The following is a 27,427-nucleotide window of genomic DNA, read 5'->3' as shown; positions in this document are numbered from 1 at the left end:
CTCGGCGGGGGTTTTGGACCAAGTGGAAACACTTTGGTCAGTATACCATAGGAAACAGGGCAGCCAAAAACAGGGAAACTGCTTAGTATTCCTTAATAAATTATCTGAGATCCATTGAAATGAGGTCCAGGTGGGGTCCTGGAAGAGGAGACAAAGCTAAGAAAAGTGAGAAGGGAACAAAATGGAATAATGTTGGGATTTGATTCTTATAGTTTGCAGCCTCTGTTTCTATGCCTGATTCAGTCCCCCTGGTATCCCTGGGATATCATCAGCATCGTTACCCCCAGTCTGCCCAGCAAGGGAAGGAGAGCGTGAAGTGTTGGTGGTGAGTGGTCCGGTCGCACCTACGAAAACCACAGAGCATGGCTTGAATTCCCCTAAATCTCTGATTTCCTGGCAGAATTTTGCAGTCTCTCACCTCCTTCCTCTTCTATCTCACCCGTCTATGGCAACCATTGGAAAACAGCTCTTCTTTCTCACCCTGGGAGTCTGAAGTCACAAATTAAAGTCATTTGTCAACCTGCAGTATAACGCACTGTGAAACCACCCCCCGTCGAGTATCCCCAGACTCCCGTGATCCGGAGTTCAGCCTTCGTAGCTTATGCCGTGTTCGTCTCCCACGTGTACTGCTACTCATCTTGGTCTTCGAATAAATGCTCTATCTCATTTTCATATCCCAAGTGCTACAATATCTGTGAAACCAACCATTCGATGTGCCAGATAATTGTTTTCTAATATACTTTAAAATAGTTTGCTATTATTTGTAAATGTTCTATTAATTTTAGAGCTATTAAGTTTTTGAGATTTGTCATTTGTATACAAGTAATATATCTTGCCTCTACTCCCTTTGGCGTACTTACCATCCTCTGAGAAGTTAACTCCATTGCATAAAAGTTAAGACTCAGTTCCTTGGTTGAATTAGCCACATTTTAAATGCTCAGTAGCCACTGTGGTTAGTGGCTACCATGTCGGACAGAGACGAAATTGTACTGCATGGCACTGTCTACAGTTTGCCTGGGGCATGTTGACTGCTTTCATTGGTTCAAGCTAAGCTAATATATGGTAAAGTCACCAAGACAACTGTGAATAGTGATTCACTTAAGAGGTGCTAACAAAAATGTCAAATAATAGTTTATTCCAATGACCATTAACCAAATAAGTGGCAAGGCGGGTAGACACATTCAAACTCAAGTAACAGATTGACTTCAGTGTGCTCTAAACCACCTCTGTCTCGCAGCCCTCACTGTCCCTGCCTCCCTGGCACTCCACTGTCCTCTTCCCACCCTCTCCGTCCGTCTCCCTCCTCTCCGTGCATGGCTGTGTGTTTTCTGCTTTCCTGCTTGTTCCTCCTCTTGCTGCACCTCCACATGTCCTAGCCTTGCTGTCACTCCTGGCCTCCGTCCTTTTTCTCTGTTCTTCCCTAGCTTCCTTTCACCTTCCCAAGTAGAAACTTCCCTCATTCAAAACCCAAGTGTCTTTGGATTTCGTTTTATAAATTATTCATCAACTGCAATAATGTCAGGCTGAGGGACATTGTTGGTTGTAATGTGAATAAGGGATACCTCCTAGTGGTCTCCTTGGAGCTGTGACCAGTGGCACACTGGACCTCTCTGGGTGGATGTCCACTGGCATCTCATTGTCAGATGCCTAAAACTGACCATTGCCCATGCAAACCCCAGCTGCCCCTCACTGACGCAACCACACCCAGCTTCTTGCTTTAGTCTACTCCTCATCCAAAGCCACCTTCAAAAGAACAAGAGAATTTTTGATCACACTTCTTTGTAGACCCATAGAAAAGGAGTGCAAAGCTACCGTTGGTTACCCTTGTTGAGCAGGCTAAAAGCTGAGGATTCCTTAAAAAGCTTGATGCAACCTCTCTTAAAATAAAAAACGACCCTGCCTAGTGCTTAGAAAACTTGAAAGGATCCCCAGAGAGAGGGAAATGCTGCATAGACATATGTGCACTTTGTCTGTTGACCTTGAATGTTGAGGAGAACAGACCAGACCCCTTTCTCCTTATTTTGATTATCCAGAGAATCCAGAAAGGAGAGCAAAGGAAAAGTTGGACTGGAGAGCTCTGAGAAGTACAGGATGCCCTGGGGAACATATATGTGTTGCTTGATTGCACAAAATAGACCCTTCCTTAGGAGGACAAAGTTGAGACTTTCTCTTATTCCTTGCAGGGAAATGTGTTTTCCTTTTTCTCCCCCTTCATTCTAAATGCATTCAATTATGCTATGGAAAATTTAGTTCCTCTTGCTAATTTATACAAGAAGTTATGATACCTTGGGATCCTTCATCTGTCAGCTTTAAACCTGAAATATGGGATTGATTATTCCCAGGAAGGTGATGTGAGGATCTGCTCTCTTTCTCAGACAAAGGGAGGCATTTGTCCAAAATGCAGAGTTCCTACCTGGGTGGGAGTCGTGGAACCATCCTTCTGGCTACATTCTGTACTGCTCCATTCTCTGAAAAAGAGAAACAGATCCAAGTTTAACAAACTTTAATCTTACTAAAATTTAAAGTCTGCATTGTCTTCTGGCTAGTGATAACAGTAACAACTATTTGTTGAATGCTTGGAATTTAGTAGTGTGTTAGGTGCTGTAGATGTAATCTCATTAATCCTCATCACAGCCCTGATGGTGTGGACTGCTTTTGCCCATATTTTATTTTAAAGATCTTATTTATTTATTTGGCAGACACACACACACACACACACACACAGCAAGAGAGGGAACACAAGCAGGGGGAGTGAGAGAGGGAGAACAGCTTCCTGCTGAGCAGGGAGCCCGATGTGGGGCTCAATCCCAGGACCCTGGGCCCATGACCCAAGCCGAAGACAGATGCCTAACAACTGAGCCACCCATGCACCTCACTTTGCCTATATTTTAGTTTGAGGAATTTCAAGTCTGAGAGAGGTAAACAACCTGCCAAAGGCCATGCAGCCAATAGGCGGCAGAGCTCAGATTCAAAGCCAGGTCAGTCCAACGCCAGAGCTCTGTGGTCTTTGGACCCTGTAGTTCTGTGTTCATTTTGTCATCAAATATTTATTGAGGGTTACTGTGGACCAGGCACTATTCTAGGCTCAGGCATTATACAATGAACAATAAAGAAGAGATCCCTGATCTTATGGAGCTTATATCCTAGAGAGGAAAGACAGGAAAAGAGTTAAGTTAAAAAAAAAGTCTAGATCATTTCAGATGTTGGTAATGCCATAACAACAATAGATGGAGTAAAGAGATAGTGAATGTGGGGTTATTTATGCTGGGAGTTCTTAGAAGGATTTTCTGACAAGATGACCTTTGAACTCAGACCTGAATGGCATGAAGGATCCAGAATGTGGGTGTTGAGGGCAGTAGAAACAGCAAGTGCAAAGGCCCTGGGGTGAGTGAGTGTCAGTGTTTCAGGAACCACAAAGGTCAACATTGCTATCTAGTCAGTGGGAATGAGTGAGAGATGTGCAGACAGGCTTTGGGTTTCATTCCAAATACAACAGCACACCCCAGAAGGGTTCTAAGCAAAGAAGAACAGGATCTGAATTAAGTCTTTAAAAGATTATTCTTGTTTCTGTGTGGGGAAGAGTGAGTACAGGAGCAAGACAGGAAATGGAGAAAAGGTTGGGAGAACATTAACATCAGAGGGGCCAGAGGCTTTTGAAGGAGGAGGACAGTGCCTTGCAAACAGCATTGGGGGTGGCTGCAAGATTGCCTTTATTCGACTTCCATCCCAGCCCTGAGGAACTCATGATGTGAGGAGGAGCCTCGGTGGCCAGCGAGGTCCAGTGAGTGGGTCGAAGGGCAATGGGCCATTCAGAACCGATGATGAAGCTTCAGGGAGTTTGCTTCACATGCAACGGTAGCAAATCACAGCAGAAGTTTACAGCACGTGTGTTTAACAGTATTTTAATGCTTTTCGTGGAATAACTTAGTCCTCTCAATGATCCTGAAGTGTAGGTACCACGATCACCCTGACCTTACACAGGAAACTGAAGAATGGAAGGGTTGAGACACTTGCAGCTGCTAATGTGGCCGGCATGACAGATTCTTAATTCCAGAGCTCAGAGTGGTGAGGTTCAAGGGTTGTCTGAGAAGGCTGGGGAGTAAACTCACTGAGGGAGGGGTGCCCTGGTCTGGAGATGGGACCCAGATGACCTAGGTGATCTGGGAGGTAGTGATGAGGGTGAACAAGTCCACTCCGTGATGCCATTCACCCTGACTGACCCTAGAAGAAGGTTCCTGATCAGCGCACACTGGAAGCCTCCGGCCCCTGGCAGTGGCTCTTTCCCATGGCTTCCTGTGCGTGGAGGGGAGCCACAGGCTGAGCCAGGGCCTCCCCTCTGGGATTGCTTTCTTAGGCAGCTTGTGGGGGCAGAGCAGTGTGCTCTAAACAAGACAGCAGCGTCTTGACCTCTTTAATCCCTCTGCTCTTGGGTGGGGGGGGAGGCTCATACTTCCACATTCCTGGGATATTTTACTGAGACTCTCATTTGGAGGTAATAATCACTGACTAAGGCTAATGAAGCACTTACTACCACTCAGGTTATACAGTGAGCCCTTAATACATATTTTTCCTTCCGTAAACACAACCGTCATGACAGAGCTGCTCTTCTCGCTCCCCCTTTTCAAATGGGCTAACTGAGCTCCGGAGGGGTTATATGACTTGCCCAAGGCCATGGTGAGTGGTGGACCTGAGATCTGAGCCCCGGCAACCTGGTACTTGAGGTCAATCCTCAATCACTCTGCTGTAGGTGAGGAACATACGGGCGCCAGGTTGGGGCAAGTGTTTCCCAAGAAGTCTTTGTAAACCCCAGACGAATGAGAGAGGAAAGCAACACAGAGGGGGAGCAGAGATCCCACAGGTGAACAGCACACTTCTTCCATGACCACACTGATCTGGAAATGTCGGTGGACCAACTGTCAGGATCAGAGGGCGCCCTGAAGGGATAAGCTTGGGGGAAATGCAGGTGGGAAAGGGGAAGTTGATGTAAATAGAGAGAAAGAACTCATTGCTCTACTCACTTGTTCTCTATTAAATCTAACAGTGTCACGATTCAAATAATACTCCCCCCCCACCCGTTAATTCCACTCAGTGAACACCTAAAAAGCTACCTACTTCCCCAGCCTCCACACTTTCCTAAACAAGGAAAGTGGTCGGGGCGCCTGGGTGGCTCAGTGTGTTGAGCCTCTGCCTTTGGCTCAGGTCATGATCTCAGGGTCCTGGGATCGAGCCTCGTGTCGGGCTCTCTGCTCCTCAGGGAGCCTGCTTCCCCCCACCCCCCCGCCTGCCTCTCTGCCAACTTCTGATCTCTCTCTCTCTCTCTCTCTCTGTCAAATAAATAAATAAAAATCTTAAAAAAAAAACACACAAGGAAAGTGGTGGAATTATGGATAGTTTTTGGTAAGGTATTTTAGTTTCCTGTGATGTTTAAAAGAAAATAAATATGCAAGATGTTTTTAAAAGGAAATGGTTTAAATAATGAAATAGGATTCTTTAGGCATTGTATTTAATTGAATTCATATTATCATTCTTAAAAATATATTTTCTTAGACATTCATCTATTCCTACCCAAAAACATGGGTGGATAATCTGATCTCCGTTTTCTTAGGCTCAGTGAGCTTGGCACAGTCACTTTTTACTCATATGTGTGTGTTGCTTCAACCGGAAAATACCTAGACTTGCAGGACCGGTGGAAGGGCCACGAATGGGTCTGCCATGTGTCCAGGAGTAAGGAGAAGGGCAGTGTCCGTCCCTCTCAGTCCTTCATTTATATTCCCAAAGAGTTCATTAACCTGTCAGTCAGTTTGTTTTCTTGGATTCATCTGGTGGATCACATTTTGTTCTCACCAAATTTTCCTTTGAGTTCCTTGGAGAGAAAGATCATTAGCAGTAGCTCTTTGTCCACTTATTTTGCAAAAGTGTATTACGTGTATTCCAGCCTCCAAACCTCAAAAAACAGGCAAAATGAGATCCTTGTTCTTAAAGGCTTACTCCTTGTTTGAAGGAGTTATTCCGGAAATCAGTAAGTGGCAGCTGGAGCCACCTGTGTGGAGAGCAAGTCTGTATCTCCTTGTGTGACAATTTCCTTGAGAGTTGGCGCCTCAAGTCTTGAACACATTCACGTAACTTTCAGACCCTCGTCACTGACACACTGTTAACATAATGTAGTTCTACACTTGACATGGGCTTCTGCTTTGCTGATCACCGAGGCCTGCCCACTCTTGAGGATGGAGTGATGGCGCCTAGAGGGACCACCCAAGTGGAAAATGGTAGAGCCAGGCCTTGGATCTTCAATTTCTATGTGAGTGCATTTTTCCCCCAACTAAAATGGAATCCTTTGTGTTAGATGTACATTTTGTCTAAGTCTTTACACCTCCCCAAAGTTACTGGTATTTTTTAAAGATTTATTTATTTATTTATTTGACAGAGAGAGAGAGAGAGAGAAGGAATACAAGCAGGGGGAGTGGGAGAGGGAGAAGCAGTCTCCCCACTGACCATGGAGCCCGATGCCGGGCTTGATCCCAGGACCCTGGCATTGTGACCTGAGCCGAAAGTAGATGCTTAATGACCCAACCAGCCACGCACCCCTATTTCTTTATTACTATTTATTATAGACAGCTGGTATTTATTTAGATTAGCCAACAAGTTGTACTGTAAAGTCTTGGTAGAAGCGAATGCAAAACTGTCCTCTGGGCTTTCTCTCCACTCCAAGGCTTGGAGACGCCACACGTAAAAGGTCGTTCTTTTGGAAGATGGGGTTAGGAGTCAGGGTGAAGGAAATCCAAGACATATGCTTTAATAAAAGGAACATGTAATTTCAGGCAGAGTGTATGGGAAAGCAGAAAATGTTGCTCATTGATTGAAAGATATATTTAGAATTTCATGCTTAAACATAACCAGTAGTGGGTATAGTGGTTGTCACTTAGTATGTGCTCAATAAATATTGGCTGAATGAATGAATGAATAAACATATGTGGGAAAGAGAAATACAAGCAAAGGCAACAAGCAAACCCAGAATCTTCATTTACTTTCTGTACCTGGAATGTGTGATTTATCACCTTCATGTCTTTAAGTGGGACCAAAGATTCTCATTGGCAGAGTTTATGGACGTCTATCTTCAAAGGCTATTCAGTGAAGGAACAGGAATGGTGGGAGTAAATCTGGGAGGTAAAAAGAAGGATCTAGAAAACTCCAAAGTTGGAAACCTCTGAGCCAGCAGCTTAATCAGACTCCAGCCTAGAACCTGAAGCAAGGGCAGCCAACCTTCTAGAAGCCTCCCTTGCACTACGCCTTCACACAGGGATATTCCACCAGGATGGCCACACTTGTTCTTTGGCCTGTGATGGGAACAGAACAGTCAGCCCTTGAAGGGAAATCTGCACTGGGTCATGTTGCTTCATTTCTGGAGAGGACTAGAAAGGTGTCATTATGATTGTATCCATTTCCTATGACTGTATGAAATACTACAAACAACAGAAGTTTATTCTTTCATAGTTCTGAAGACCAGACATCCCAAATCAAGGTGGCAGCAGGGCTGTACCCCCTCCCAGAGGCTTTTAAGGAGAACCAATCCTTGCCTTTTGCGGCTTCTGGTGGCCCTGGATATTCCTTGGGTTGTAACTATATCACCATCATCTCTGCCTCCATGTGCACCTGGCCTCCCCTCTTCTCCCTGTGTCTCCCTTCTCTGTCCTTTAAAAGGACACTTGTTCTTGTATTTAGGGCCCACACAGATAACCCCAAATGATCTCATCTTGTGATTCTTAATGACATCTGCCAAGTTCCTTTGTCCAAGTGAAGTCCTGTAGTAGAGGGAAAGATGTCTTTTCCTTTTACCCTTCTAAATTCTCAGCTGGGACCCATGACATATGAGCAGAGACAGAGTCACGAGAGGAAGACATGTGTATTTATTTGCTTCAAGTTTTATGTGACATGGAAGCCTTTAAGGAAATGAAGACCCAAAGAAACAGTTCAACCCGAGAGTCTTTATACCAGATTTGATGAAGAGTGGAGAGTCATGGCAAACTCAGACAGGGAAGAGGGGCCTAAGAGTGGGAAACTGGGGGAAACTTAGCAAGGTCTATTTACTCAGACTGCTGTGGGTGTTCCTTCATCTTGGGGATAAAAGTGCCCCTCTCATCTGGGTATAGGGAGGGCACCTCTCACTTGAGGGTCTTATAACCTATTTCAGGAGACAGCCAGAGAGTCCTTCCTATACCTACCTGGTCTCCAGTTCCTTTTACTTAAAATCTTCAACATGCCAGGTTGCCATTTTTTGAGGTAGTGTGTCCTGAACCCTAGCACTCCCATTCACAGGTGCTGGGGATTCTGAATCCCCATAGAGGTATCGTTTGGGGGAACCACTGTTCAGCCCATGAAAATGACATGGGTGTATTGCAAAGGTAGTTTGACAGGGGCAGAGGGATGGCAAGGGTAGGGCAGGGATATGGAGCTCACTGGCTCCTTGGGCCTTAGTCCAGGACCGAGGAAGTGAGCAGTTAGATCAGGGTAGAGGCCGTGGGAGTGAAGAGAAGGAGGTGGAATCGGGAGGCATTTGGTGAAATTCACTAGGACTGGGTCACTAACTGGTGTGAGAATGAGAGAAAGAGACATTTTAAGTGTGACTCTAAAACCCGTTTCCCGGAAATGTGTGCTGTAGAATACTGGATCTTTGAATATCTACAGGTATCTGGGGGTGGGGTGGTCCTATAGACAGACGACGTTTGGGAAACACTGCATCATACTGGGTCAAACAGGCTTCTCTTCTGCAGGATTTTTCTAAGCCTTCAGCACGCTCATGTATATGGCACAGGCCTAAAGGCAGGTTTCTGGGGGACAGCCTTTCCCAAACTTACTCGACTATGGACCTCTTCTACCTAGATTATCCTGAAGGACCCATGATCCACACACCTCTGGAGAGTATTGCTCTGAGACTCCCCACCCTCTGAGAAAAGGATGAGGGAGAAAAGAAAATGTAAGGGAGGACCAGGAGGGTGGAGTGAAGAAAACTTGAGTCAGGTGATCTGTCAGGGGCTGTGTCTGTTTTCCAATATCCCCGCCATCAGCAAGGATGGCCACAGGGACTGGTGGCAGTTGCCAGAAGCCACCAGAAGCCTTACACAACCCTCTTTGACTTGAATCGTCTGTGGGACTGTCCTGTAGTTTGAGTCCTTCTTTCACAGGTAGCTTCTAGACAGGAGAAGCTTTCATTTCCGAGGCCATGTGGCACGTAAGTTTCAACCATCCTGCCAGCTCTGATCCAAGGGATAGCGACTCTCACGTGGCCAGGAGAAGGACGCCAGGAAGAGTGGTATGAATGCCTAGTGGTGTCTGCTGTGAGCACAGGAGAAGGGTGGGGATGAGCTGTGGGCCCTTCTTTCCTTATATCTGGGAGAACCAACCCCAACCTCCCCTTTGCGGAAATCCCACCACTGGACCCTCCAATCTTTAGCATTCCCCATCTCAGGTAGAGAAGGGTTGGCACCAATGACAGAAATCTAGACATCCGTTTTTCAATGAGCTCTCAGTATGTATCAGACACCACGTTTATACTGAAGATCTCATTTAACTCTCAGGCTAACCCTAAGGGATAGGTACCATCAGTGATCAGATTTTTTATAGAAGGAGAATATGAGGCTCATGGAGATTGAGTGATTTGCCCAAGGGCACACGGCTAGTGTGTGGTACAACCAGAATTTGACTTCAAGCAGTCTAATATTAACACTGACATTCATGACCACCAGATCATGAATTTAATTATAGATGTTTTGGATTACAAATGTTGGTAAGACTTGGACATGGAAATATGCAGAAAGCGGTAGGATACAGAACCAGATGAGGTCGGGCCTGGGCTCAGAGCTGTTGGGAGAGATGGTGGTTGAACCATGCCCGTGGAGAAGTTTATTCAGACTACGAGGTCAAGAGTCAATTAAACAGATTTACAACGAACTTTATGCAAAGTTTTTAGGTATTAGTGGGATGTTTTCCCAAGCAATGAGTTAGAAAAAAATGGACCATTATCACAGCCCATGGACAGAACATTCCAACTCTGAGGAAACGGGACCCAGACACAGAAGTCTGTGTCCTAAATCATGCTGGAAAGTCAGAAGCAGTGGGGATTTTTTGAGAAGCAGAGAAATCTCTCTGGCTGCGTAAGTGCATGAGAAAACCATGGTCCTCGGTGGGCACTGGTGAAGAGATCTGATACTCTGCAACTCTGCCTTAACATCCCTTAACTACAGACTCAGTGCCCTCCCCAGCCCCTGGAGACCTGGAGACCCCTGGAGGAGGGGACTGCATGAGCTTCTAGCACCGGCCGCACAGTAGATACCCAAGAAGCAGGGCTCAATGGATTGAGTCAAGGAAAGGAGAGCCAACCCCGTTCAGCCACATTCTGCTCCTGGATTCATTATCAAATGGTAAAGTGTTTTCACTGACCCATCACCACGTCATTGCAGATGTCTGAATTTTCCCTCACATACTGGGGACAAAGCCACGATAAATTGCTACCCACTTGCACTGAGTTTCATTTGGTTCTGATTCATTGCTCACTTAGGGACCTTCTAAAATCACAGTTTATGGACTCCACATCCTGGTGGTTCCCAGAGATAAATGAGCCTGGATTCCAGGGAATGCAAATGTTTCAAACTTGCAGCCAGTTTCCCGGCTCCCTGCAAAGGTCTCTTAAGCCCCTAAGTATTTCCTCTCTTAAATCACACATCACTGGCACAGGCAGAATATATTCAAGTTCCTTCTTTCTCGTTAGGAGACCGTCCCTGAAAGGCTGACCAAGTATAGAAATGCCATGATTCTTGGCAGTTTTTTGGCACAGTTCTTAGGTCTAGTTAGAGATTCTTTTTTAAAGCTGGGTTTGGTGGGTTGTTGTTTGTTTGTTTGCTTTCCCTCCTGAAAGAGACTGTTTCATTGGGCTGCACTTGAAACATGACATTGTGTCTCCCTTGGTGTGCTTACGGGCTGGGTGAAGGGCTGTGTGCATAGAAGGGAGTTTAGGATCCCACTTGGGCAAATCTCATGACTTTTTTTTTTTTTTTAAGATTTTGTTTATTTATTTGACAGATCACAAGTAGGCAGAGCAGCAGGCAGAGAGGGAGGGAAGCAAGCCTCTGCTGAGCAGAGAGCCCGATGTGGGGCTTGGTTCCAGGACCCTGAGATCATGACCTGAGCTGAAGGCAAAGTCTTAATCCACTGAGCCACCCAGGCGTCCCAAATCTCATGACTTATAGTGGACACATTTCCTTTTTTTTTTTTTTTAAAGATTTTATTTATTTATTTGACAGAGATCACAAGTGGGCAGAGAGGCAGGCAGAGAGAGAGAGAGAGAGAGAGAAGAAAGCAGGGTCCCTGCTAAGCAGAGAGCCCAATGCGGGGCTCAATCCCAGGACCCTGGGATCATGACCTAAGCTGAAGGCAGAGCCTTTAAACCACTGAGCCACCCAGAAGCCCCAGTGGACACATTTCCAATTAGCCAATGAGAGTCCCCAAAGCCCACGATGGGTGGGTGCAGAGCCACAGTACCTAAGTTTATGCCAAATGTTGTTCTGGATGCAAAAGACATTTTTGCTTCAGCCTCAAATAGATTCTCTTACAGTGTCTGATGGACATGGCAGGGAATTAACCACACTTTTGTGTGCTACGAGCAAGGGGCAGGCGTCCCATCAAGTTAGCCCTTAAGGAAAACAGCCATTTCTTGAGATATGCAAACACTTCTTGGGAATAGTTGGGGGAAAAAAAAAAAAAGCAGGTGCTTCAGGGTAGTGAACAATTTTTCTCAAACGGGCGGCAGCGAGAGTGAATCATGTGACAATTGTGGGAAGCCTTTGGAGCTTCCTGAAGCCTTGGTTTTCATAGTCCGTGTTTACCTCTGAGGCCATTCAAATGTGCAGCCAAACATTTGAGAATTTGGAAGTGTGCTGTGGACACACACAAAAAAGGTTACAAACCGCTGACCTTGTCCCAGGAACATCAGTTAGGCTCCGGGACGCACTCACACACGCACGGGCACTTTAGTTCACGTTTCTGATTCTTCTTTCGGATTTTCTTCAACTTCTGTGGCTAAGTCTCTTCACCAAGATTGCTCAGATTCTGCTACTTCCGACCCGTGTTTGTATTTATATTGTTATATTTTGCCTGATACCTGCCACGTGTGAGCCTAGGAAAACTGCTTTCAGTAAGACTGAGGAACACCAGCATCTCCTGCTTTCCGGTCAGTCCCCAACTTTGCAAAGTGGAAGCCACCAAAGTTGAAAGTGGAGGACAGCTAACTTGGAAACAGCCCTCACCCTTCCACCTTGTCGGTGTTGGCAGTAAGGATTAGAGGCACGGTCCCTGGCCCCATATATTGTGGGTATTTTTGTGGTACACGGGGCTCCTGGACGCTGAGAGTGGTGGCCCCGAAGGACATGGGAGCTTCCATGGAGGGCGTCGTGAGGGGCTTCCTGCCCATTGCGAGCTCCTGGCTCCGCGGAGGCGTGTTGGAAAGTACACAGACCGAGACAGGACCTAGACGGGGTCCACTTCTTTTATTGCCACAGCCTTGGGAGAGGAGCCTGTTCCATGAGCCTCTCAGCCTTCCCATCGTGGAAAACAGAAATAAAATTCATTCCTCTGTGGTTATTAAAATTAAATAAGATAATGTCTGTCCAGCGCCAGCTCGAGTAGCCACTTGGTAACTCTTCATTTCCTTGCGTCACTTTACCCCATAATATGAGCAAGAGCTCTCTGCCTGGGCCTCAGCTTCTGTTTCTGGAACTGGAGTATCTGTGCGTCAACTGATGGGAGTATGAGACCTGCTTCTTCAGCATATCTGTCAGATGTCTTGGCTGGTCTTAGATGAAGCAGGGTCAGGGAGCGGACCTGGATGGGAAGCAGATACTCAGCCTCCTAGATAGCGGGGAGGAAGTCTGGGCTATCCAGAGTCACCTTACTAGAAACCTGTATCACACTTTACATAACACCAGTAACGGGGATGAACTCTTCCCTTCAGAAGATGCTGACTGCTATGGTAGACTGTTCCATTTGTTGCCAAACCAATGACTCATTTTGCCCAGGCTCACAGCTGTCTCATATTTCCCCGCCTTCTTGCAGCTGAATGTGACCAGTGGAAGATGGCCAGGCCTGGCAATCCTCCACTCTCTCTCCTCCCCATCTGCTGGACGGATGTCAGTGTCCAGGGCGACCCTGGACACCACGTGCTGGAGTGGGCAGGCCCTCTGACAGCCTGGGTCCCTAAGTGCCCATGTGGAGCAGAGTGCCCCCTGCTCCACCATCTGGACTTGACCCAAACAAGAAAGAAACTCTCTGGGTATGAAGCCATTAGAACCTCCAGGTTAATCTGTTAAAACAGCTAGTATCACTAACAATCTTCCTGACACAAGAGGGAACTAATAATAATCTTGATGACTCAAGAAGTAAATTTTTAAAACTTTACTTTATCATGGCACTTGACATTCTTCTGAACATGACAGCACCATTTTATATTTTCTTTCTGGGGGGAAACAAATTTCCTAATTGATTAAAAACTAACTACATGGTCTACCCATTCAAAACAGACTGTGTATGTTGATTGTAAGAAATATGGAACAAAGTTCTTTGTCAGCGTGGAATCTATTTGGTTTTTTTTTTTTTTTTTTTTGCCTAACAGTTTCAGCTGAAAGCCAAGGTTAGTGATTAATTACATTTATTCCATTTTAAATTAGATTAACCACTCCTGACGCCAGGTGCTGGGCTGGGAAGGGGGAACTCAGTAAAGACAGAAGAAATGAACATAATTATGTTTCTTTAGATTATTAGAAGTTCTGAAATTAGAAAACTAAAATTTTGGGGACACCTGAGTGGCTCAGTTGGTTAAGCGTCTGCCTTCAGCTCAGGTTATGATCCCAGGGTCCTGGGATCAAGTCCCGCATCGGGCTCTCTGCTCAGTGGGGAGTCCACTTCTTCCTCTTCCTCTGTCTGTCTGCCTACTTGTGTGCTTACTCTTTCTCTCAAATAAATAAATAAAATCTAAAAAAAAAAAACAACAACCCACCCAAATTTTTCGGAAGCATCCTACATACATCTGTGTTTTCTTAAAGTATACTGAAAATAGTTTTACTTTTCTCAGTCTTCAGCTCCGTCAATCATAAAATCAGGGGATAAATAATCCACAGGAGTTGAGGATTAAATGGGGATCATGTCTACCTCCCAGCCTAATGCCTGGCACAATAAATATTAAATAATGCATCCAATAACTATTGAAACCTTGACCTCTTTCTTATGATTTGGTTTATTGGATTTTGCTTTGGAATTACACTTAGGAGCATGAATTTTCACCCTTGGAGACTTGTAAAGTATCCTAGACTGCTCACCTCAACATCAGTTGGAGCCACAGGGCCAAGCTTTGAGCTGCGGTATCTGCTTTTACAATTTGTATTGACTTCTTGCCACGTCTTACCGGCTACACCTTCACGTTATCTTCAAATCTTTTTTTTTTTAATCTCTGGGGAGAAGAAAATAAAACACCTCTGGTAGAAATTATTGCTAAAAACTGAACCAGCGCTGTCTGCAAGCCTGGAATGCGCTGGTGGAGCAGATTACTAGCTATCAGAACGGCTGTTTGAGAGCTTGGGGACCCATTAGAGTCAATGCCAAGATCACTGCTGGTTCCAGCAAGCTGAGGTTAACAGAAGTCACAACTCCCAGCCGTGGTATGGCGTTGCCACTCTTTCTGCCAGCACAGCTTCTATGCTGGGAGGAGGGAGAGAGGGAAGAGAGGAGAAGATCAAGATAAGGGGGATGGAAGAAGGCCCAGGGTAGGAAGTTACTTGGGTGGCTCTTCACGGAGGCGGCCAAGTGACTTGTGTGCACATCAAAGCTGGAGGAGCCCAGAGCACCTGTTCTGGTTTTCCTCTCACCCGCCCTGGGTCAGACTGCCCGCTTCCCGCACTCCTGCTCATGATGGTTGTTCATCATTCACTGAAGTTATTTCCAGGGCATCGTGTGAACCTGGCATCAGGTTATTTGTTTTTTGTAATTCTTTGGTTACCGCTGATGTTCAGTGGTTGTACACATTCCGTTTTCGCAGTGGATCTGTGTATCTTCATTTGCGAGCTGACGCTGCATGGGCTTTCCCACTGGTCATAGACACCATTTCTTCCGAAGGAAAATAATTTTGTTTTTCTCAATTTTATTTTTCGACTGCTCATTGTAGAAAAAGAATAGCTAAATTTTCTTAAGCATAACTAAATTTTTAAGAACAAGAATGTGATAAATCACCCTTTCTGTTTACTCAAAATAGAATTATATTAAGGGTACCGTATAATGGTCTACTTTTTCTTTTTTTCATTCAAGTGAGTTAGAATATAGTATATTTTTAGTTTTGGGGGTAGAATTTAGTGATTCACCAGTTGCATGAAACACCCAGCGTTCATTACAACAAGTGCCCTCCTTGATGCCCGTCACCGAGTTACCCCACCCCCACCCCCAGCTCCCCTCGAGTAACCCTTGATTTGTGTTCTGGAGTTAAGAGTCTTTTACGGTTTGCCTCCCTTTCTGTTTTCATCTTACTTTATTTTTCCCTTCCCTTCCCTTCCCCGTGTTCATTTGTTTTGTTTCTTACATTCCACATGTGAGTGAAATCATATGGTATTTGTCTTTCTCTGACTGACTCATTTCGCTTAGCATAATATCCTCTGGTCCCCTCCACGTCATTGCAATTGGCAGATTTCATTATTTTTTATGGCTGAGTAATGGCCTACTTTTTATTTATTTATTTTTTTTAAAGATTATAGTTATTTATTTGAGAGCGTGAAAGAGCATGAGGAGGAGTGAGGGAGAGGGACCAGCAGACTCCACACTGAGCACAGAGCCTGACACAGGGCTTGATCTCACGACCCTGAGATCACAACCTGAGCTGAAACCAAGAATCCGATGCTTAACTGACTGAGCCACCCAGGCGTCCTGGCCTACTTAAAAAAAAAAAACAAAAAAAAAAACCCAGCTTTATTAGGAAATAATTCACGTATACCACTCACCCATTAAAAGTGTACAATGCCATATTTTAGTATATTCAGAGTTGTGTAACCATTGCAACAATCCAATTTTCAGAGATTTTCATCCCCCTAAAAAAAAATCCTATATCCACTCGCTGGCCTTCCCCATCCCTCATCACATGTGTTGGACCTAGGAAACTACCAGGCTACTTTCTGTGCCTATAAATTTGCCTCTCCTGGACATTTCATTTACATGGATAATAAGTAGTTTTACATAAGTGGTCTTTTGTGACTCTCTTCTTTCACTTAGCATAATATTTTCAAGGACCATCATTTCTCTTTTTTGTCCAGTTACATTCCATTGTATGGGTGTACCACATTTTATTTATCCTCCTGTCCTGTGATGGGCACTTGAGTTGTTTCCACTTTGGGGCTATTATGAATATTGCTTCCATGAGCATCCATGTTCAAGTTTTGTGTGGGCCTCTGTATTCATTTCTCTTAGATACACACATTGGACCAAAATCTCTGGGTATTACGCTAACTCTACATTCAATTCTGTGTTGTTGATGCCCGGCTGTGGGCCACAGTGGCTGCACCATTTTACGTTATCACCGGTAGTGCGTGGGGGTTCCAAGTTCTGCATATTCTCACCAACATTTTTTATTACCTATATTTTTTTACTAGGGGGTATGAAGTGGTTTTATTGTGGTTTTGTCATTTCCCTAAGGACTAATGATGTTGAGCATCTTTTCATGTTCTTATTGGCCATTTGTGTTATCTTCTTCCAAGAAATGTCTAGTCAAGTCCTTTGCCTACTTTTAATTGGATTATCTTTTTATTATTACATTGTAAGAATATTTTTTATATGTTCTGGATACAAGTTCCTTATCAGATGTATGATTTGTGAATATTTTCTCCCACTTTGTGGATTGTCTTTTCATTTTCTTGGTGAGATCACTAGCAGCACAGAAGTCTTCAGTTTTTTAAAAGATTTTATTTATTTGAGAAAGAGAGAGAGAGAGAGTATGAGCGGGGGAAGGGCAGGAGAGGGGGGAAGGGAGCTGCTCCCCTCAGCAGGGAGCCTGATGTGGGTCTTGATCCCAGGACCCTGGGATCTGACCTGAGCCGAAGGCAGACACTTAACCAACTGAGCCACCTAACACCCCAGAAGTCTTCGATTTTCATGAAGTCCTGTGTTTTTCCCTTTGACACCTGTGCTTTTGGTGTCATACCTAAGAAACCATCATGACCCAAGGTCATGAAGTTACTCTGGTATTTTCTTCTAAGGGTTTTTTATAGTTTTAGCTCCCACATTTGGGTCAGTAATCCAACACAGATTGATTTTCTTACAGCTCTGGACGTCAGAAGCCTGAAGTGAGTTTTACCAGGCTGAAATCAAAGTGTCGGCAAGACTGCATTCCTTGTGGGGTCTGTAGGGCAGAATCCCTGCCTTCTTGCCTCTTCCATTTTCTAGAGGCTGTCCACCTCTTTTGGCTCACGACTCCCTTTCATCTTCAAGGCCAACAATGGCATGCTGAGTTCTCACATCGAATCACTCCCACTTCATCTTCAGTCTCACTCTTCCATATTTCAGGACCCCTGGGGTTACGTTGGGGCCACCTGGATATCCTAAGATAAGCCCTCTCTTTCAAAACCATCTGATGAGCCACCTTAATTCCATCTGCTCTCTTAACTTCCCTTTGCCATGTAATGTCAGATTTTCATTACCCTGCCTGCCACAACATGTGATCCATTCTGAATTAATTTTTCTGCATGGTGTTAGGTGAGGGTCCACCTTCAGTCTCTTGCACATGGATATCCAGTTATCCCAGCCCCATTTGCTGAAAAGAATGTCCTCCCATATATGTGATCTATTTTTCTCTTAAAACAATATAACATCAAAAGTTGCCCATATGGGGCGCCTGGGTGGCTCAGTGGGTTAAAGCCTAAACCTTAGACGAAGCCTCTGCCTTCGTCTAAGGTCATGATCCCAGAGTCCTGGGATCGAGCCCCACATCGGGCTCTCTGCTCAGCAGGGAGCCTGCTTCTCTCTCTCTGCCTGCCTCTCTGCCTCCTTGTGATCTCTGTCTGTCAAATAAATAAATAAAATCTTACAAAAAAAAAAAAAAGTTGCCCATAGCCACCAGTATAGGACATGATCATTTTAAATGACTGGATAAGATTTCACTTTTTGAAGATGCCATAATGTATTTACATTGCTTCCAGCCTTTCACTATTAAAATAGTCTTTATCTGATATATGGGTTTTTTTAAATACATAAAACCCCTTTCCATTATCTGTGTTGTAAATTATCATTGAAACTATTCACCTCTCTCCGCCATCCTGGTCTTCTCCCTTTTCATCCGGCCCACAGCCTTCTTCTCCTACCTGGTGTTCCAGTTTCCAGTCATGCCTCTCTCCACCCTTTCTTCATTACAGAGTGGCCTTTCAAAATGCAAATCTAATCACATAAGGGCCACCTGTGTCCTTCAAATAGATTCTCAGTAGGAAAAGGACAAAACTCTTTGTTGCAACCCCCTCTTGGCCTTGAGCCTAATGCAACGGGGTGCTCACCCTCTCCATCCGCACGCACCTGCTTCCTCTCGGGTCCTCAGAAAAGCCATTGGCTGCTAATGCAAGTGGTTTTATCATGGGTTTGATTTTCTTCAAAAAATGGAATAGGGTTTTTTGAGACTTTTCCACCCTTTCCATTTTTCCCATTTTTCCCCTAAGGAGGCTAGGCCTCTAGCTCCTCACACATCTTTCCTCTTAAGCGCTTTCCACGTTGCAATTTCGTATTTACTTTGGGGGTCTCATTAATGTTGGCTTCCTGCACCTACCAGTAAGGCCTGTGAGGATGGGAATGGACTCTGCTTTTGCTGATCATATCTAAGCCAATAAACAGGATCAATACATTTCCTACTGTGTATTTGACTTTTAATTTTGCTTATGGTATTTTAAATGAATAGAATCATAAAAATTTGTATAAATCCTTCCTTTTATGATTTCTGCCTTTGTTAGAGACTTGCTGAAAAATCCTTCCCAGCTCCAAGAATATAGAAATGTTGACCTATTTTCTTATATTGATTGATTCTTCTATTGTTTTTATTAAAATCCTGAATCTACTTGCCATTTATTTTTGTTATATGCTGTACAGCAGGAAAATAATTTTACTTACTTGCCAAGTGGTTAGCAGTATTCTGAACTGTTGTCACCCTTTCCTTGCTGACTTGAAATGACTCCTTAGCTGTGTATTAAAGCCTTTCCATGTTCAGTTCTGGAAATAATCCATCTTTCCGACCCTGCTAGTATTTGCCACTGTTTCAACTATTACAGTTCTAGACTGAGTTTTAATATCTAATAGTCACATTTGCTAATAAAACACGTTTTTATAAAATAATATTTTTAAGTTCTACAACTTGAATTAAGGGTTGCTAGACAGAACCACGTCTTGGAGCAGGTCTCAAGCTTTAGTGGGACTCCGTGGGGCTTGTTACAACACGGATCCATGGGCTCCCAGATGCCACCGATTCAGTAAGTATTTACGTTTGTTTTTTTTAAGATTTTATTTATTTATTTGAGAGAGACAGAGCACAAGCAGAGGGAGAGGCAGAGGGCGAGGGAGAAGCAGACTCCCCACTGAGTGAGGAGCCCGACACGGGGCTGCATCTAAGGACTCTGAGATCATGACCTGAGCCAAAGGCAGACACGTCACCATCTGAGCCACCCAGGCACCCCGGAATTTTCATTTTTGACAAGTTCCCTGGTGATGTCAGTCCAGGGACCATGATGTGAGAACCTCTGCCATGGAATGAAGGCGTAAAATACAGACTATGGTCAACCTAAGAATGGCCTGATGGCTTTTCTGAGTCAGCTCACATGAGGTGAGCCTACCCTGAGTGCTCTGGGCGCATACCTACCTGACAGAGTCTGTGGAGGGCTTGGCACACTTCAAAGGTGACCCAGGGAACACAGCTGCCCTTTCAGCCACCCCGAGAGGTGCTCAGCCTACGTGCACCGCTGCCCTGTTGGTGACAGGTGTCCATGCCGCCAGGCTGTGGCCCTGTCAGGCAGACACCAGAGAAAGGGAAGGAAGCGGTGACTCCCTTTGCTTTAGGCTCTCGTGACTCTCCTTGTGTTCAAGGGCAGTGGGACCGAGAACGTTTCTTTCCTTTGCTCATTTCCCGCTCCCTTGGCTATGTAATGGCTCCTGGGTCCACACAAAGGGAGAGCTAATTACTAACACCTGCTTCTGCTCCCAGACCCATAGGCAAGTTCGTGACAGAGGCTTTTCCGACCCATTCCGCACAATGTAAGCATCTTTAAGGAAATAAACATCATTTTAACAGCTTAACCATACAGTATATGCCTCTGCGGGGAGGGCTACATCTCACTTCCTCCTTCATAAAAGGACAGACAGTTTTTAAGGGAAATAAAATAGCCTGAGAGGTGCTTTCGGCTGTGGGTTTATTCTTTGTTTGTCATGATTAAGGTGACGTGCGTGATTACATTTTACGTGAAATGTGTGGCTTTAGGAAAACCTTTATTTCCCAGTTTTCTGATACACCCATGTCCTTCACTCACTCATATTCTCCCTATCTGGGTCACCCAAAAGTTCAATTGGAAATTGTTTCTGTAAGGGCTATACCTTCTGAGAACTTCTTTTCATTTTCCCCTTCGTGGTTTCTAAGGCACACCGTCAGAAGACCGCCTGTCACAAGCTATGACAGTTTCCCGCTGGACCGTCCCCTGCGTCCATTCTCTAGTCAGCAGACACTGAAAAGGCTGGCCATGTGCAGAGTCTTGGCAACACAAAAAGACACATCTCCTGTCATCAAGGCCTTGCTCTCTGTTGAGGAAGGCAGATACGTTAGGTAACAATGAACAGTAGAGTGGGATAGATATAGTGTTGAAGGTCATCAGAAGATGCCCAAGGACACAGGCCAGGGGCACTGCCCTGAGCTTGGCAGGGAGCCTAGCAAGTCACAACTTTCAGAAAAGGTGACATGTGAGCAGATCACTGAGGGGGCGTGGGAGGGTTTGTGCATTTATTTATTTATATCATTAACTGTCATTATTACTGTTACTTCGCTTTTATTTATTTTTGGAATAGGAGTTGATTCACATGTTTGACAATTCAGTGAGTATGAAAAGGCTATAGAAGGGCTATCCAACAGAAGATAGGATGTTATTTAAAATCTTCCTAGTAGGGGCACTTGGGTGGCTCAGTGGGTTAAGCCTCTGCCTTTGGCTCAGGTAATGATCCCAGAGTCCTGGGGTTGAGCCCTGCATCAGGCTCCCTGCTCAGCAGAGAACCTCCTTCTCCCTTGGCCCCTTACCCTGCTCGTGCTCACTCTCTCTCTCAGATGAATAAGTAAAATCTTTAAAAAATAAAAAAGGAAAATCTTCCTAGTAGCCACATTTTTAGAAGTAAAACAAGGAAAATTAATTTTAACCCTTTATTTTATTTAACCCTATCATTATCATTTCATCATCTAATCAGCATAAAAACTATTAATGAGATACTTTACATTCTTTTTTTTTCCTTGTACCAAGTCTTTGAACAGGTACAAAGTGTACCTTACATATAATGCATCACAATGTGGAACAACCCCATTTCAAAGGCTCAGTGTCCACAAGTGACCAAGTGACTATACAATAATCAGTTGCGCTCCCATTTCTGCCCTGAAGCTGCTGACTTCGTGGAGGCAGCCCATTTTGGCCGGTTTCTAGGGTGTTCTTCCACAGGTAGATGACAGGTATAGGAGTAATCGTGACATGAGTGTGCAAATAGTGGGCAAAAATTGTTCATCCTACTTTTCTTACTAAATAACAGATCTTGGAGATGTTTCATATCATTACATAGGAAGCAAGCTCATTTTTTTTCTTTCTTTCATTTATCTATTTTACATGCTGTAGAGTTTTTATTTATTTATTTATTTATTAGATTTTATTATTTATTTGACAGCGATCACAGGTAGGCAGAGAGGTAGGCAGAGAGAGAGGGGGAAGCAGGCTCCCTGCTGAGCAGAGAGCCTGATGCGGGGCTCGATCCCAGGACCCTGGGATCACGACCTGAGCTGAAGGCAGAGGCTTTTAACCCACTGAGCCACCTAGGCACCCCTACATGCTGTAGAGTATCCCACATTATGGATGTCACAAATTACTCGTTTCGTCTTTCCTGCTTAACATTTAGGGGGTCTCCAGTATTTGGTGCTTATAAACAATGCGAGCTGAGTTTTCAAAGAGGCAGAGAGTGATGGAGCTAACCCAGTGAGGATGGGGAAGGACATTCTAGAGGAGGGGACCGGCATGAGGCAGGAAGGCCCAGAGCACAAGGACACATGGTATTTGAGGATAACTTCTTGGATGTCGGGATGTCTGGAGAGTGGAGTGTGTGAACAGAAGAGAGGGGGAGGAAGCTAGAAGGGCAGGAAGAGACCAGATTACAAACAGCCTCCAAGTGCCATATTAAGGAGCTTGGACTTCTTCCTTGAGCCATCAAAATATTTTAAGAAGCAGGGAAGAATAAGTAAATGATTGAGTTAATAAAGGTGGGAGAAGGAACAGATCTTCCCTTCTGATGAATTCTGATTAATAGATGGGTAGAAGGCATGTGGGAAGCAGAAAATCACCATTTAAAACAGTACTATAATAATTGCTACAGGCAAGAGCTACTGATGAATATTTAAATTGGTGGGCGACACTTTGAGAAATGGGATATTTGCATAGCCTCAAAGTTTACCTCCCAAAATATGTATTAATTATTTTGATGGTTTTAACATCTGTCCAAACGTGCTTTGATAGCCCCCCTCCAGGAAGTGGGGCTTAATTCCACTGGACTTACTGACTCACTTCTAATGAATAGGGTATAGAAAGGAAAAATAATAACTACAGTGAGCAAACTTGGCAGACATTGCCTTAACCAAGCGATCAAGGTTAACGTCACCAGAATGCCGTGTTCACAGAGGGTACCCCTGACAATGTGATGGGAAGGATACTTCACTTCTACGGTATTCTTCTCCAAACCCCATAACTTTAGTCTAATCATGACAAAACACTAGGTAAAAATCAAACTGAGGGACATTGCATAGAATTCCTGACCAGGACTCTTCAGAAGTGTCAAGGTCATGGGTCATGTCAAGTGTCAAGGGAGGAAAACTGTCACCTATCAGAAGAGGCTAAGGAGACTCATCTATTATTCAGTGCAGCATGGGGTCCTGGACTGGGTCCTGGAACAGAAAAAGGACATTTGGGGGAAAACGGAAAATGGGAATAAAGTCCTTATGTTAGTTAATTTGGGGCCAGTGTTAACGTCCTAGTCTGCATAAAGGTACAGATCATCGCTGTCTAAGACGTTAACGTTACAAGGAGCTGGGGGAAGATATACCATGACTCTGTGCCATCTTTGCAACTACTCTATAAATTTAAAATTATTTCAAAATAAAAAGTCAAAAAAAGAATCAGAGGAGTGACTTGATAAGATTCACATTTTAGAAGAATGCCAGTGGTTGTGGTGGGGAAGAAGGCTAGAAGGAGAAAGACCAGAGCAAGAGCTTACAAGGTCAGGCTATATAGAAAGTCAACAACAGATGGTAAAGGCCTGGATGGGAGCAGGGGCAGGAGTCTGAGGCCATGGGAAGGATGCAGAGATCTCTAGAAGAAGACTCAATCAGACTCGGTGATGGTTTAGACAAGCAAGCGAGGCAGTAGGGGGGCTCAAGATAACACCCAGTTTTCAACCTCTGAGAATGAGATGGGTAATGATGTCATTCACTGAGATGGAGATACCAGGAAGAACACAGGTCAGGGAAGCAGTTCAGTCTTGGAACTGTTGAATTTGGGGTATATTTGAAAGATCCAAGTATGCATTAGGGAACTGGATACAGCAGCTGGCGGGTCAGTGGGGAGAGCTGGCTGTAGACCGCTGTGCATATAAAGAGTGGTTGGGACCAGTGAGAGGGTGACATGACCCAGGGAGAGGGGATAGAGAAGAGAGGGTGTAGAACACAACCATTTAAGGGATAGACACAGGCAGTAGCAAGGGGACTGGAGCGTGTCCAGAGAAAGTGGTGACAGTGCAATATAGTCGTTGAGAGCCAGGTCCTAGAAGCAGGCTGCCAGGGCCAGAATTCTGGCTCTGCCACCAACCTGTTGTGTGACACAGAACAAGCTATTTAATCTAATAAGGCTGTTGTCAGGGTTATGTGACACACTCTATGGATAGTTCCTAGAATAATGCTGGGCTCTTGGTGTTCAAAGAATGTTGGCTATTTGGAGGCAAAGGAAAAATAGGAGCTTGGTGGTCTGGAAGCTAAGGGAAGAGAGTGGTTCCGAAGGGAGCACGTGAACTCCATAGCCCTGAAGATGGCTGTTATAAAAAAAGTGGAAAACAAAAGCATTAGAGAGGATATGGAGAAATTGGAACCTTCATGCATTGCTAGTGGAAATATAACCTGATAACGGCCACTGTGGGAAATGGTTGGGTGTTCCTCAAAAAGTCAAATGTAGAATTATCATATGATACAGCAACTCCCCTCCTTGGTGTATGCCCCAAAGAACGGAAGGCAGGGACTCAACCAGGGACTTGCACACTCCTGTTCAGAGCAGCGTCATTCACAAGAGCCAGAAGATGGAAGAAACACCCCACGTGTCCATCAACAAACGAATGGATAAACAAAATGTGGTATAGACCTACGATGGAATATTACTCAGCCTTAAAAAGAAAGAAGCACTGAGGGGCGCCTGGGTGGCTCAGTGGTTAAAGCCTCTGCCTTTGGCTCAGGTCATGGTCTCGGGGTCCTGGGATCGAGCCCTACATCGGGCTTCCTGCTTGGCGGGGAGCCTGCTCCTCCCCCCTTCTCCACCTGCCTCTCTGCCTACTTGTGATCTTTGTCTGTCAAATAAATAAATAAAATCTTTAAAAAAAAAAAAAAGAAAGAAGCACTGATACATGCTACAACACAGATGAACCTTGAAAATGTCACGCTAAGTGGAATAAGTCAGACACCAAAGGACAGCTATTGTATGATTACTATTCGATGAGGAACCGAGAGAAGGTAAATTCATCGAGAGAGAAAGTGGCATAGAGATCACCTTGAGGGGAGGGAGACTCAGCGAGTTCTTGCTTAATGGATGCAGTTTCTGCTTGAGACAATGAAAAAGTACTAGGAATGGGGGATGGTGATGCGTTGCACGACACCGTAAATGGACTGAATGCCCCTGAATTGTGCACGTCAAAAATGTTGAAAGTGGTGACATTTTAGGGTGTGCGTGTTTTACCATAATATTAAAAAATTGAGGACGTGGTTAATGCTGCAAAGAGGTCAAATAAGGTAAGCCTTATGAATTAGCCTCTGCATTTTATGACACAGGGGTCATCGGAGACATTTCCAGAGCCCTTGTTGTAGAGCAGAGGTCAAAAGTCAGATTGCAGTGGGTTGAGGGACAATTGGGAAGTTGTCCATACCAGGGGCTGGCAAACTAGGGCCAAATCTGGCCTGCTGCCTCTTTCCATAAACAAAGTTTTTTTTTGGAATACAGCCGCACCCTTTAGTGTATATTTTGTCTCTAGCTGCTTGTGTTCAACCAGGACAGGATTGAATAATTGCCACAGAAACCATATGCTCTGTAAGGCCCAAAATATTTACTTTCGGACCCTTTACAGAAGGTTTCCCAAACCCTGGACCAGACAAGAGCCCCCGGTCTTTCCAGAACCTTGACTTTCTTAGACAATGTCTGCATCTCCCACGGGGCGTGGGGGTGGGGGTGGGGGTGGGTTGTTGAATGCATGACTCTGCATTTCCAGCCAGCTAGCCTGGCAGACCCAAGCTTAACCAGTAATAATAATAATAATAATAATGAACAGGAAGGAGGCAGAAGAGGAGGATGGGGAAGAGAAGAAACTCCATCCTTCGTTTCTTTCACTGGAGACAATATCTCCAACGTACTTGCTCTCTCTTCTAGCCTTGGAAAAAGGGATTCTAAGTTCCTTCACCCAACACTCCCCCCACAAAAACCAATCCACTAGTAAATTGTCATGTGACTGGAGATAATAGACATTTTGAGATGGTTCCAAATGGCAGTTGGTTTAAAGTTTCCCGATTAAGGCAAGAAAAATGCCCACAGTCGGGTGCTTTTCAAGTATTGATTAATTTCCTTGCTGGGACGGGGTGTCGATATTAATTTCAGATCAGAGAAAAAGCTGGTATCTTCGGCACTTACTGTGTGTCTGGAACTATGCCAAGTTTTGTGCCTTGGTGACCTCCTTGATGGTCATCAAAACCATCAGATGGCCTTTCCCCGTTTCACAGGCGGGCCAACCAGGGCCCACTGGAGTTCAATACTCTCCTGCAAACTCACGGGGAGTTAGTGGTAGACCTGGGCTTTGAACCGACATCTCCCTGGGTCCAGGGCCCAGGCCATTCCACTGCGTCATGCCTCAGAATGCTTTCTTGAGCCCATCCTAAGCAGAATCTAATACTTGATGGATTCTCCACCTATTTTAGACAATGGGCTATGCTATTTCATAATAAGAGGTGGCCACTTAGGGTGCATCTCAAGTGGACTGTAGACTTCGGTTGGACCCACTCTCCAGCCAGCTCCAGTGTTCCCTGTGTCCCCAAGCCCCACGTTGGTGGTCAACTGATTCTACCCAGAAATATTTCTTGAAAATCATCCTGCTTTTCAGTGCACTGTGCCAGCGCCGTCTAGCCCCCTGGGCTTCACTTGCTCCCAGCTTATCATTTATTTTTACATCATCTGCAAGAATTCGTCAAGCTCTTGGTTAGGCACAGTGACCCAGGAAGGCAGCAAGTGGGGGCCAAGAGTGGCTTCTTCGGTCCCCATCCATTCATGCCCTCGTGGCTGGTGCATAAACACACAGCATCCTTGTGACTTCTTTCCCCTTTGTGGCTGCCCTTGGTAACACAGCCTTTGACTGCCCAGATTGCTACAGCCTTCAAGTCAGAACTGAAAGGGAACACAGAGGTCATCCACCCGGCCCTTGACCATACCCGCGAGAAGACCAGCTGAGGCCCAGAATGGGTTGGCAGCGTACCCAGGCGGACAGCTTGTCAGTGGCAGATCCTGGACTAGGAAGGCACAGGGTCTCCCAGCTCCCAGTCCGGAGCTCATCCTGCTGCAACTCACTACTCCTGATGAAGCGGGGCTTTTCCCCCTGCATGCGGAGCGCTTACCTTGGATCCCTTCGCATGAATGAGACCAGATGCAGAACTCCGCATTGATTTCTGTCCCTCCCCTTTCTGCTTTCTGTTCAAGGCAGCCCCCCAGCTCCCAGCTGGCTCCTGTCCCCTCCCCCAGCCGGGAGAAGTTATTACATGAAGAGATCAGCTTACCAGTTTTCTCCAGAGCAGAGGCTGAGCTTGGAGCTCCGGATAGTACAGTGAGGGAGAGCAGAGGGAAGCAGCGCGGTGCCTAGC

General features: G+C 45.1%; 1 protein-coding gene and 1 long non-coding RNA gene across 2 annotated transcripts in view; one reads left to right on the top strand and one right to left on the bottom strand.

Moving 5' to 3' along the window:
* The window catches only part of THSD4 (thrombospondin type 1 domain containing 4), a 551,822-nt gene that overhangs the window by 328,053 nt on the left and 196,342 nt on the right, over window positions 1-27,427 (top strand). The window lies entirely within an intron of this gene.
* On the bottom strand, window positions 398-27,427 carry LOC116871977. The gene is made up of 3 exons (XR_004383570.1): window positions 27,344-27,427; window positions 2,414-2,468; window positions 398-481 (listed from the first exon to the last, which is right to left on the bottom strand). It is a non-coding gene; the product is annotated as an uncharacterized LOC116871977 (long non-coding RNA).

The sequence above is a fragment of the Lontra canadensis genome, unplaced genomic scaffold, assembly GCF_010015895.1.
Source record: "Lontra canadensis isolate GAN:19392208 unplaced genomic scaffold, GSC_riverotter_1.0 scaffold28, whole genome shotgun sequence".
Classification (NCBI taxonomy): domain Eukaryota; kingdom Metazoa; phylum Chordata; class Mammalia; order Carnivora; family Mustelidae; genus Lontra; species Lontra canadensis.
The sequence above is the reverse complement of the archived record's forward strand: the minus strand, read 5'-3'. Positions and strand labels throughout refer to the sequence as shown.